This window comes from Melospiza melodia, unplaced genomic scaffold (assembly GCF_035770615.1).
Source record: "Melospiza melodia melodia isolate bMelMel2 unplaced genomic scaffold, bMelMel2.pri scaffold_34, whole genome shotgun sequence".
In the NCBI taxonomy this organism is placed as follows: domain Eukaryota; kingdom Metazoa; phylum Chordata; class Aves; order Passeriformes; family Passerellidae; genus Melospiza; species Melospiza melodia.
Genome location: NW_026948659.1, coordinates 9,355,973 through 9,368,479, shown reverse-complemented (window position 1 = coordinate 9,368,479; position 12,507 = coordinate 9,355,973).

Here is a 12,507-nt window from a genome sequence, read left to right as displayed (position 1 = left end):
GGGCAGTACAAAAATGGGGCCAATGGGAGAATAGGGAGGAAGGGGCTGAGGGACACAGAACAAGGGGAAGGAACCAATGGGGTCAAACAGCTTTTGAGGGAAGCTTCTTGTGTCTCCCTAACCCAGGGAATGCCTCTCAGGGTCTCTACAGCTGCAGTGTCAAAATGGCCCCTTGGTTCTTTTGGGTTCCTCAGGATCCCAGTGGCCCTTGGCTGCATGAGGCCCAGCTGTGTCACACCGGCCCCTTGCTTTCATTGGGCCCCACAGTGTCACAATTGTCCCTCCCCTTAGTTCCATGAGGCCCCACAATATCACAATGGACCTCTGGTTCCACGAGTCCCACATTGTTCCATGAATCCTTAGTTCCATGGGGATGTCCCATCCTTAGTTCCTTTAGTGTCAGAATGGGCCCTTGGTTCCTTGGTGCCACACAGAGCCACAATTGCCCAACAGGGGCTCATAGTGTCACAATGGACTCCTTGGTTCCATGGAGACACAAAGTGCCCAGATGGCCCTTTGGTTTCACAAGGCCTCAAGGTGTAGAAATGGCCCCCATGGTTTCCTGCAGCCATGCTGTGTCACAATGGACCAGTGGTTCCATGATGCCCCAGAGTGTCACAATGGTCTCCTTGATTCTGCACTTTAAGAATCTCCCCTTGGTCCCTTGAAGCCCCACAGTGTCACTATTGTGCCCTTGGTTCAATGAGGCTTTGCTGTTTCACAATGCTCCTTTGGTTCCATGAGGCCCCATGCGTCATAATGGTCTCCATGGTTCCATGAGGCATTCCTGTGTCACACTGGTCTCTTGTTTCCATAGGGCTCCCGAGTGTCACAATGGTCCCTTGCATCCATGAGGCCTTGCAGTGTCACAGGGGTCTCCTTGGTGCCGCAGTATCACAATGGACCCTTGGTTCCATGGGGACTCACAATGTCAGAAGGGCCTCCTTGGTTCCATGAGGCCCTGCAGAGCCCCTTGATTCAACGAGACCTCCAAGTGTCATCATGGCCTCCAGGATTCCCAAGGCCCTGCAATATCCCAATGGTCCTTTGTTTCCATGGGGTCCTGCACTGTTGACGAAGTGAAGGGAGACGACCATTCAATTGATGAGCATCGAACTCCGATTTATTGATTCATCAGGCACTTTTTATAATCGTGTTAATTAAGTTCATACATATTGCAAAACCCGAGCTCATCATAGGTTACAGATTAAACACTAACCCCTCCTTTTGTTTTCAACACCTGTGGTTTGTTTATTGAAACCAAGATTTGTGTTCTCACCCTGATATGAATGGTTCTCAAAACCTCCATGTCTGTTCCCAAAACAGCCAAGGACAAAATGTTTACCTGTTACGAGAAGACTGCCTGAGAACCCTGCTGTTTATAAAAATGTGCCTGAGAACCTAGTTATTTACAGAAACAGACTTGGGAACTGCTGCTTACAGCTGCCTTTTACTTTTCCATCAGCTGTACATTTTCATGGCCTCTTTCTTTAAGCCATGTTTGAACCAAGCTCTTCACACTTCCCCTGTTTCTTTCTTTTTGAGCAAGGAGGTTAGTTTGCCAAGTTTTCTCTATCATCCTACCAATCATATTTTGAATACAACTACAAAGACAAGGTAAAATAAAGTAAACGCACTAAAAGTACACATAATATCCCTATAGCATACATCACAAGGTTCCTTAACCATGGTCCCAATCCTAAACTTTTAAGCCATTCATCAATCCCCAATCCTTCTTCTTCCTTGAGATTGTGAAGCCCTTGCTGTAGCTCTTTTATCTTAGCATGAATAGATACAGAATGATCAGATAAATTCATGCAGCACATCCCTTCAAACTCTTCACACCCGTGGCCTTGTGCTAAAAGCAGAAAATCTATAGCGGCTCTATTTTGTAAAACAGCATGATTAATACTTTGTACATCTGCAGTTAACATAGCTAATATCTGTGATGTTTTATTTAATTCACCCTTAGCCCAGCACCCTAGTTGTTTTGCTAAGTTCATTGCTTTGTTTGCAGCCCCTCCGGGCAGGATAGTTGAAACCACCACTTGTTTCAGCTTACTCCATAACCATGGATCTCCTATTTGACTACAGTCTAAGTCATGTAAGCTACGCCTCTGTCTGGTTGTATTTTGACTTAATTGCATTAATATGGATATATTGGGGTGAAATAATGATAATTTGCCTAAGTAACAAGGTCCACCCTGCGGCTGGGCTGGTATACCATTCCAGGCTCTATCTCCACAAATTAAAAATATCCCTGTGGGCGATTTCTTAGGTGTCATAATACTAGAGCATTTACATTGATTATAAAGTTGCTTGGACACCGTGTCCAGACTTAGGGATGAATCTAGAGTAGCCCATGTCCGTCTATGCTGATTCACCTTCTGAAGATTTAAGGAATCAAAGCTGAACCATCCACCGTTTGAAGTGCTGGTCATACTGGCGTTTGCACTTCCGAAAAGATCTAACTCCTCAGGAGGGGAGTGCAAAGGAGTATTAAGTGATTGAATTAGTAAACATTGGTGGTAGCCGTCACTCTGACTGGCAGTATACCCTCTTTGAGAGGGCAATTTAATGTTCGTCATATTGCGCATGCATAGAGTGCTGTTATTAATAAGACTGCAAAATTCCTGAGGAGACCATACTGGAAGTCCTACCAAACACGTGTGAAATGGGTTAGTAACCCCTCCAAGGCTGAGACAAAGCGATGACTGATTAATCTGTCTAGCAAGAGTTATCCATATATTGTCTCTAGGTTGATTAAAGTGTGTTACCCTTACTTCTTCAGCCACCACTACACTAAGCAGTATAACAAAAACAAACCTCATTTTTCTGTTCTTTCTCTTGCTTTCTTTTTCTTATCAGTTCTTAACCTTACCGTTCCGGACACTTGTAGTCCACACCCCTGTAATTTCCTAATGCAGTGATCTAATGCCTTATTGGGATCTCCTCTTATGGGCCCTACAACGGAATGTTGTGCTAAGGGTACCAGTTTTCCACACCTTGCAGAGGCTATGTATGTATGTATGACCCACTTTGAGCTTTAACTCTTTTCAAAATACACTGTACCTCCCACTGATAGTAGGCCAAGATTTTCTGCTCGTGAGATTCATAAAGATCTAAAGCTGAGGCGGTGTTTAGTCCTGTCTGACTCCGTAGTGCCCCCTCCCAATTATGTTCCCATGTATGTTTATAGTTACAGGGGCTACACCACAAACGCAAAAGCGACGACTGTTCCACCCAAAAGGTCCTATCACAACCCCCACAACACAGTGCAACCCAAGCAGCACAATTCGGGCTGTGGCATTCAAGGCAGTTCTCTTTTGCCGGTCCTCTTATGTGGAAAGATGATAATGATTTGACAATGTCAATCAGTTCCCTGGCCGTCCGGCAACGGTGTGTTATTGCCCTGCCGATTGCTTTTGAGTGTCCCTTCAGTTGTAGCAGTAGTGGTGGCAGGATCAGGGGCAGCTTCTTCTCTAGATGTTCCTTGTCCTCTTCCGTGAGGCGGTCCACCAATTGCTGCATCAAGAACAGGTTTAGTCCACTTGGCAGGTACCCACAATGCTCCTGCAGGGGTGGAAATACAGAGATATCCCCTTCCCCAGAACAGGACCTTAGCAGGATCCTTCCATAACCCTGTCTTGGGATCTCGGTATCTTACCCATATTTCCTTTTTCTGCTCAACAGTCTCTTGTGGCTTATAGTGCAGTTCTGCCGGGGGTTGCCCTACATCTCCAAATACACACAAGTGATTGATCACAAATAGACTTTTTAACAACTTTGCCTGGCGGTCAGTTACTTCCTCATGCTTGGCTAAGTACTTTTTCAAGGTACCATTTGCCCTTTCGATGATAGCCTGCCCTGTTGGGGAATTTGGGATACCTGTAACATGTTCAATTCCCCAACTTCTTAAGAATCTCTCTATCCTTTGACTGATATAGGCAGAACCATTATCCGTTTTAATTCTTTTTGGTGTACCCATCACTGCAAAGCAACTGTACAAATGCCTTTCCACGTGTATAGCTCTTTCTCCTGTCTGAGCTGTTGCCCATATATATTTGCTATAAGTATCAATAGACACATGTACGTATTTTAGTCTGTTAAAACTACGGACGTGTGTAACATCCATTTGCCATAATTCATTTGTTTGCAGGCCTCGTGGATTTACTCCTAGGCCTCAACCACCTCCCCCATTATGGTGACTACAAGTCAGGCAGGCCCTCACAATGGCTTTAGCTTCTCTAAGTGTTATATATTTATCTTAAATTCTCTACTTAAGCCTTTTGTGTTTTGGTGAAACATTGAGTGGGCTTCTCGCGCCAATTGGTGACTTGACAGAGGTGTGCTTTGGGTAATGGTAATCAATCTATCTGCCCTATCATTCCCTTCTCCTAAACCAACATTCCATTTGTGACTTCTAATGTGAATTACAGCATAAGCATGCTCCCTGGATCTTGTGGCCCTCTTCAACTGCATTAACAGTTCATACAGTCTTTGATTTTGCACCTCTTTTATGGAGGCATCTTCAATTCTTGCTACAACTCCTGCCACATACAGAGTCTGTAACAACATTCAAAGGTTCCTTAAGCTGTGCCATTGCCCATACCACTGCTAACAGTTCCATGGTTTGTAAACTGTCCACTGCTTCCGCTTGCAGAATGTGATGTTTCCATACTCCCTTTTCCTGCCAAGTTATTGCAGCAGTTCTTGACTTCCTGCCAGCATCTGTAAATGCAGTAATGGCACCTGATATAGGAGAATTTTCTCGCTTTGGACGAGTTATCCAGTCCCAGTCCCCTATCCACTGAATCAAAGCTGATCAAAGCTTATCTGTTTCAATGGGGTAACATGCACCTAAGAGAGCTTCCTGCAGTTCTTCTGAATTAGTCAAATACCAGTCCAAAGTATCCTTTTTCATTGGCATCCTGATGGTAGCTGGTTCTGCCCCAGCCATCTGCAACATCCTTTCTCTGCCTTTCTTTATTAAATCCGCTAACATTTCAATTTTTTGAAAAAGAGTCTTAGTTTGCTGTAGCAGAGGGGAGATCCATTCTAATATCCGTGTCTCCCCCGTTTTTTCTTTACATTGCGTAAGTGCTCCCAAAAGATATTGTGGGCCACTCCAAATGGTCAAGTCTATGCGTAAGTCTGGATCCCTTTGATAAACATGCCCATATGTAACATAGTCCATAATTTGCTGAATGACCTGCTGTTGTTTGTCAGTGATACGCACCAGATAAGTTGGGTCAGTTCCTTTTAACAGCGGGCGCAGCTCATTGAGTAGTTCATTGGGTATTCCCACTATTGGTTTTAACCACTGTAAATCACCCCAAAGTTTTTGAGCATCATTTAAAGTGGTCATCTTTGTTTTTAGTCATAATTTCTGAGGTTTGACAGTTTGTTCTGTCATGGACCATCCCAGGTATTTCCATGGAGCAGTTGTTTGGATCTTCTCAGGAGCTACTACTAGAGAATATTGTGCCAGTGTGGTCCTTATTTTCTGGATTTGTTGTTGTGTAAAAGGCATAGGCTGAGCAAATAATACATCATCCATATAATGATATATCACTGTATTAGGCCATTGTTTCCTAAGTGGCTGTAATGCTGCATTAACATAAAGCTGACACAAGGTGGGGCTGTTGCGCATTCCCTGTGGAAGTACGGTCTACTCAAACCTTTGATCAGGTCCTTCTCTGTTAATCGCACGCAATGTGAAAGCAAACCGTCGCATATCCTGTGGATGGAGGGCAATAGTGAAAAAGCAATCCTTTAGGTCAATAATCAGCAGAGGCCAATTCATTGGAATCATGGCCGGGTGAGGTAATCCAGGTTGTAATGAGCCCATAGGTTCCATCTGATCATTAACAGCACGCAAATCGTGGAGCAACCTGTATTTTCCAGACTTCTTCTTTATTACAAAAATTGGAGTATTCCAGGGGCTAGTAGATAAGCGCAAGTGTCCCTGTTGAAATTGTTCTGAGACGAGCTGATGTGCGTGTTGAAGACTTTCCCCTTTCAAAGGCCATTGCTTAACCCATACCGGGGTGTCAACAATCCAGGTAATGGGAATTGGGAAAGTCCAAGCAATGGCTTTTACTCCAAAGGGTGTTCATTAGTCAAGACCACCCCTATCTGGGGAATAATGTCCCGCCCTATAAGGCATTGCACGGTAGGTGGTAGCTGGACCACTGAAAAAAATCGCTGTGAGCTGTTTTCCGTCTATGTGAACTCGGAGGGAAGGCGAACGGCTAGCTAGGGTAAATCCTCCAACCCTGGTTACTGCAGTGGCTGCTGGCTGCAAAGGCCAGTGTTGAGGCCAGCAGCTAGGGCTAATGATGCTGGAATCTGCTCCAGTATCCAGTAGGCCTGAAAATGACCTTTTTTGTCCTTTGAACTCTACTTCCACCCTTTTCTTGGGTCTTTCAGAAAGGTTTAGAGTCAACAAGGTAAGGCCTCCCGTAGAGCCAAAACCACTTTCTCCCCTCTCTTGACCTTTTATGGATTGTATTCCCTTAGTCATTTGTTCAAGTGGTACCAACTGAGCAATCCTTTGTCCCTTATTAATTTGAAGTGGGGGAAAAGGGGTGTATGTCATCACCATAATCTGTCCCGTATAGTCCGCGTCAATAACACCAGGCAAAACAAATAGTCCCAACATAGATGCAGATGATCTTCCAAAGAGCAAAGCACCCACCGCTTTATCCTGCATGATAATAGGTCCTTGGATCCCTGTCAGGATTTTTTGCGGGTGCGGGGCCATCAACGTAACATCTACTGTGGCTGCCAGGTCCATGCCGAGGCTCCCTGCTGTGGTGGGTTGGAGGCAGGAGGGGTGCTGTTGCTGCTGCAGTGGCGACTTGTGTCTGAGCACAGCCACTGCTGCGAAGCGCACTCCTGGGGAAGTTTCCCGATTTCCGTCTACAAGCGCCCATATTATGAGCGTCCGAACGGCATTTCTGGCACCAGAGTCCTGCAGCCTGGCATTCCCGGCGCATGTGGCCCATGCCTCTGCATCGGTAACATTTCATGCGGCCTCCTCTATTTGCTGGTGCCAATGCAGCTGACGCTTGGAGCAGTGCAAGAGCAGCTAACACCTGACTCTGAGAGGACTTTGCCTGTTCTTGCAAGCCTATTCCTAACTGTTTGATCGCATCTACCACAAAAGCCTGCTGTCTGGTAGGTATTAAGGCCATCCTCTCTAATGCCTCTTCTATAGTCCAATTGGCACCTAGGGTATTAAGTATGCTCCTAGTAGCAGAATTGCAATTTTGAAGAGTGCACTGTTTGAGTAGCGCCCCCCTTATACATTCTGGTACCCCAGCTCTTTCAACTGCAGAAGCAACTTTATCAATAAAAGAGCCAAACGATTCTTCTCTGCCTTGTTTGATTCCGATATACACAGGTACCCCTCCTGGTTCTTCTACCCTTTCTATAGCGAGTCTAACTAACCTCATAGCCTCCCGGCACTTCTCCTGGCCCAGTAGAGCTTGTGCCTAGTGTGGAGAGCATTATTAATAATTGGTTAGCTGAGAAAGGCCACACTGATATAATGCCACTGGTTAAACTGAAGGAGAAAAGTCAGCAGTCAGCAAGCTGAAAGGAAAAGTCAGCAGTGACCTTGCTGCAACATGAGGATAGGGAGTTGAGATTAGTCCTGAATATATCCTAAGAATATGTAGAAAGTATCAAAAGTAGAACCATAGGAATGTAGAAGTAGGCGTAGGTGCTGATATGTAAGCTGACCAATCCTGAGCTCAACTTTTGCAATATGTATGAAGCTCATTATTAACTGTATTTAACCCGCCGTACTGATCAATAAAATTGAGCCTGCGATGATCAAACTGATGTCCTGGTTCCCTTCCGTCGACAAATGGTGGAGAATGCGGGCATAACCGAATCTCTGCCCTTTTTCTCGGGTTAAAAGAAAAAGGGATTACGCCACGGTCTGGAAGTTGGGTTTGGGTCCCAGCAGCCGGGACGGTGCCGGAATTTGAAGCACCCTTAAGGTTCACAACTGTGACTTAAGCCAATACGTGTCGCCGGAGTCTGGAGAGCTGCAACAGCGCGCGCTGATTAATAGGTATGGATAGGCAAGCGGCATATGATTTATTTACCGCCTATTTAGAGCGGCGTGGGATAAAAGGGATAGATTTAAAAAAGGAGTTACCAGGGTTATTAGCTTATGGCCATGCTAAGGGTATCTTTTCTAATCCTCATACAGTTCATGAGTTATCAGAGTGGAGAAAGTTTGGGGAAATATTGTGGGATACAGTACTAGATGATGATAAGTCAGCAAAGAAATTTGGGAAGTTATGGCGGGTGGTGTATAACACGTTACTTCAGCAGGTCTCTGAGAGAAAGGCAGCAGAAAGGGCAACAGAAGCTCATAAGAGGAATATAGGGTATGGTCGTGAAGATGATCCCCTGGCACCTTCTGTAACTAAGGTACTTATGCCTAAGAGTCCCCAGCAAAGTGGTGTGGAGGATTTCTCTATAGGCGCAGTGGAACCGTCTGCACCTTTCCTGTCAGAGGGGGAGGGCGAGTCGGATGGTGGGGGTAGGAGCAAGCCAGCTTTGCCTCCGCCACCAGCTTCAGGCGGGTCGGATGGTGGAGGTAGGGGCAAGCCAGCTTCGCCTCCGCCGCCAGCTTTGCCTCCGCCGCTTCCCCTCAGTGAGCTGGCTCAGGTTACAGCTTCGGTGGGGGGGTCACCTCCCCCGCCCGAGCCGGCTACAGCGGGGGGGCTGATTGCCCCCCGCAGGCTGGCTCCGTGTGAGCCGGCTCCGGTTTCACTGTCAGCTCCAGCGGGGGAGGGGGGGCTCCCGCTTCCCCCGCGCGAGCCAGCCCCTGCTTCACTGCCCCCCCCGCGCCAAACCTCGGTGTCTGCACCGAAGCGCCTGCAGCATAGCACCCTTAAAGGGCCAGATCCCATCCCAGGGGCACACCGTGATCCATGGGGGGAGATGGCTAAACAGAGGAGGGAAGCTTGGGCTGCTTTGGCGAAAGAAGTAATGCAAATGGGGGATGGTGAGGCGGTTGAAATAGCTTCTAGTCTTGCATGTCCAGTTACATACACACCACAGTATGATGCACAGGGGAACCTTACGCATAATATAGCAGAATATACTCCCTTAGATTGGAAGCTGTTAACTCAGCTACGTTCTACGGTTAGTCAGTTTGGAGTAAAAAGTGAACCTGTTAAGCAAATGTTAGATTATCTTTTTAATACTCAGGTTTTATGTCCTAATGATTTAAGAGGAATAGTTCGGTTGATATTCACTCAGCATCAGCAGTTATTATTTAATGCCCATTGGCACGCGTTGGTAAATGAATCGGTTGCTGTACAACGAGCCCAGGGAGACCCATTACATGGGGTGACAGTAGAGGAGCTGATGGGCTTAGGGGCATATTTGCGTACAGAGGCACAGATGATATCGGGAGCTGATAAACTTAGAGAGTGTATGAGGTTGGTGCGTGCTGCAATAGATATGGTTAAAGAGCCAGGAGGGTTACCGGCTTATATGGGTATTAAGCAAGGAAGGGAAGAATCATTTGGAAATTTTATTGATAGAGCAGCTACTGCTATAGATCGGGCTGGTGTGGCAGATTACATGAAGGGGGCGCTATTGAAGCAGTGTACCTTGCAAAATAGCATTCCAGCAACCCAGAGAGTGTTAGCTACTTTAGGGGCAAATTGGACTATTGAGGAAGCATTAGAGCGAATGGCATTAATGCCAACAGCTTCACAGGCATTTATAGCAGAAGCCTTAAAGGAATTAGGATTGGGGTTGCAAAAGCAAGCAGAGTCCACTCAAAATCAGGTGCTAGCTGCTCTTGCTCCTCTCCGAAATGGCTCTCTGGCATTCACTCAAGGAGGTTCGAAGCCATTCATCAAGTGTTACCGATGCGGCAACGAAGGACATACACGCCGAACGTGCCGAGCAACTGGCGTATGGTGTCAACACTGCCGATCCAGCTCCCACAACACTACGGCTTGTAGGCGCCGGTCGGGAAACCATTTGCGGAGCGCGAATCATGGGGGCCGCGCCCAGACACAAGTTGCCGCCGTGACATCGGAGACACCAGCAGCTGCCGTGACATCGCTGCCACCTCCTGTCTGCAACCCGCAACAACCGGGAGCCTCGGCTTGGACTTATCAGCAGCAGTAGACGTCACACTAATGACAAACCAGCCTGAGAGGATTCCCACTGGAATAAAGAGTCCTCTTATACTAAATGGACAAACATGTGGAGCATTATTGCTGGGACGTTCCTCTATAACTATGTTGGGATTATTTGTTTTGCCTGGTGTTATCGATGCGGACTTTACAGGGGAAATACAAATTATGGTTTACACCCTTTATCCTCCGATTAAAATTACAAAAGGACAACGCATTGCACAATTGGTACCACTGTCACAAATGACATCAGGAATACAATCATTTACTGGTCAAACACGGGATGAAAAAGGTTTTGGCTCTACTGGTGTTACACTTTTAACTGTGGATTTACAAAATAGACCAAAACAAAAGGTTGAAATTACCTATGGGCATCAAAGCATAACCCTTTATGGATTATTGGATACAGGAGCAGATACTAGCATCATTTCTCCAGAAGCCTGGCCACAACATTGGCCTCTATTTCCTTCATCAAACATGCTCACAGGAGTAGGAGGATTTACATTGGCAAGCAGGTCGCCGTCTTTGTCTGTGTGCATTGAGAATCAACAAATATCTGCTGTGTTTTCAATTGTTCAACTGCCTCCTACAGTTTCCTGCTTAATTGGAAGGGACATTTTAACACAATTGGGAGTGGTGTTAACTAATCAGCACCCTTTGGGGTAATTGCCATTGCTTGGACTTTCCCCATTCCACTCACCTGGAAAACGGATACACCGGTGATGGTTAAGCAATGGCCATTAAAAGGGGAGAGTCTTATGCATGCCCATGAATTGGTACAGGAACAGTATACAAAGGGACACCTGCGACTGTCCACAAGCCCTTGGAATACACCTATTTTTGTAATCAAAAAGAAATCAGGGAAATATCGTTTGATACATGATTTGAGGGCTGTAAATGACCAAATGGAACCAATGGGGGCCTTACAGCCTGGTCTTCCAAATCCAGCTATGATTCCAGAACACTGGCCACTTTTAATTATTGACCTAAAGGATTGTTTTTTCACTATTGGCCTGCATCCTGATGACATGAAGAGATTTGCTTTTACTTTACCAGCAATAAATCGTGGGGAACCAGATAAAAGATTTGAATGGACATCTCTTCCGCAGGGCATGCACAACTCTCCCACTTTATGTCAGCTTTATGTTGATGCAGCATTACAGCCACTACGTCGTAAATGGCCAGCAACTATAATATATCATTACATGGACGATATTTTGTTTGCACAGCAACAGCCATTCTCCTCTTTACAGATTAACACCATTAAAAATACTCTTGCTACATATTCACTTGTTATTGCTACAGAGAAAATTCAGACTACAAGGGCCTGGAAATATTTGGGATGGACTTTGACGGATCAAATAGTAATACCACAAAAATTGGAATTACAATTGGACATTAAAACTCTACATGATGCACAGAAGTTGCTGGGAGACTTACAGTGGCTGAAGCCTATTGTGGGAATACCAAATCACTTATTAGAAGCCCTACGGCCTTTGTTAAAAGGTGTGGACCCTACTACTCCTGTACACCTGACAAAGGAGCATCATCTTGCCTTGCAGCAAATTAGTAACTGTGTACAGCAAGGGTATGTGTCTCGTCGACAACTCGACCACCCCATTGACCTTACTATCTGGAATAGCCCTTGCCACTTGCTTGGTGCTCTCTCTCAGTTGCAAAAGAAAACGGGGGAGATACGGGTGTTGGAATGGTTATCACCACCACTACAGCATAAGAAAACAATATTTTCAAAAATTGAACAATTGGCTGCATTAATCAAAAAGGGGCGTCTCAGAATTCTTGAAGTGGATGGTAGAGAACCTGCTACTATTAGATTACCTATGGAAAAAGAAACCTTGGACTGGTACTTGATAAATTCAAAGAATTTACAAGAAGCATTATTGATGTCACCTGCTAAAGTAGAGACTAGTAAATTAGTGCCTAGAGTTTTGCAATGGATGACAGAATGGAACTGGATTACTCGACCTTTGAGAGAAGAAAACCCCATAGAAGGAGCTATTACAGTTTTTACAGATGCAGGAAAGAAATCAAGGCATGCTGCTGTTACCTGGCAAGAAAAAGGACAATGGAAGCATCAACTCCTCACAGCAGACCCTGCAGATAGCTTACAAACTTTGGAATTGTTAGCAGTAGTATGGGCGGTGTCCAACTTACAGGAGCCTTTAAATGTGGTCACAGACTCTATGTATGTTGCAGGAGTAGTCAAACGAATAGAGGAAGCAGCAATTAAGGAAGTGAATAATAAACGATTGTATGAGTTACTGATACAGTTAAGGAAGGCTTTACGAGAAAGAAAGGCAGCATA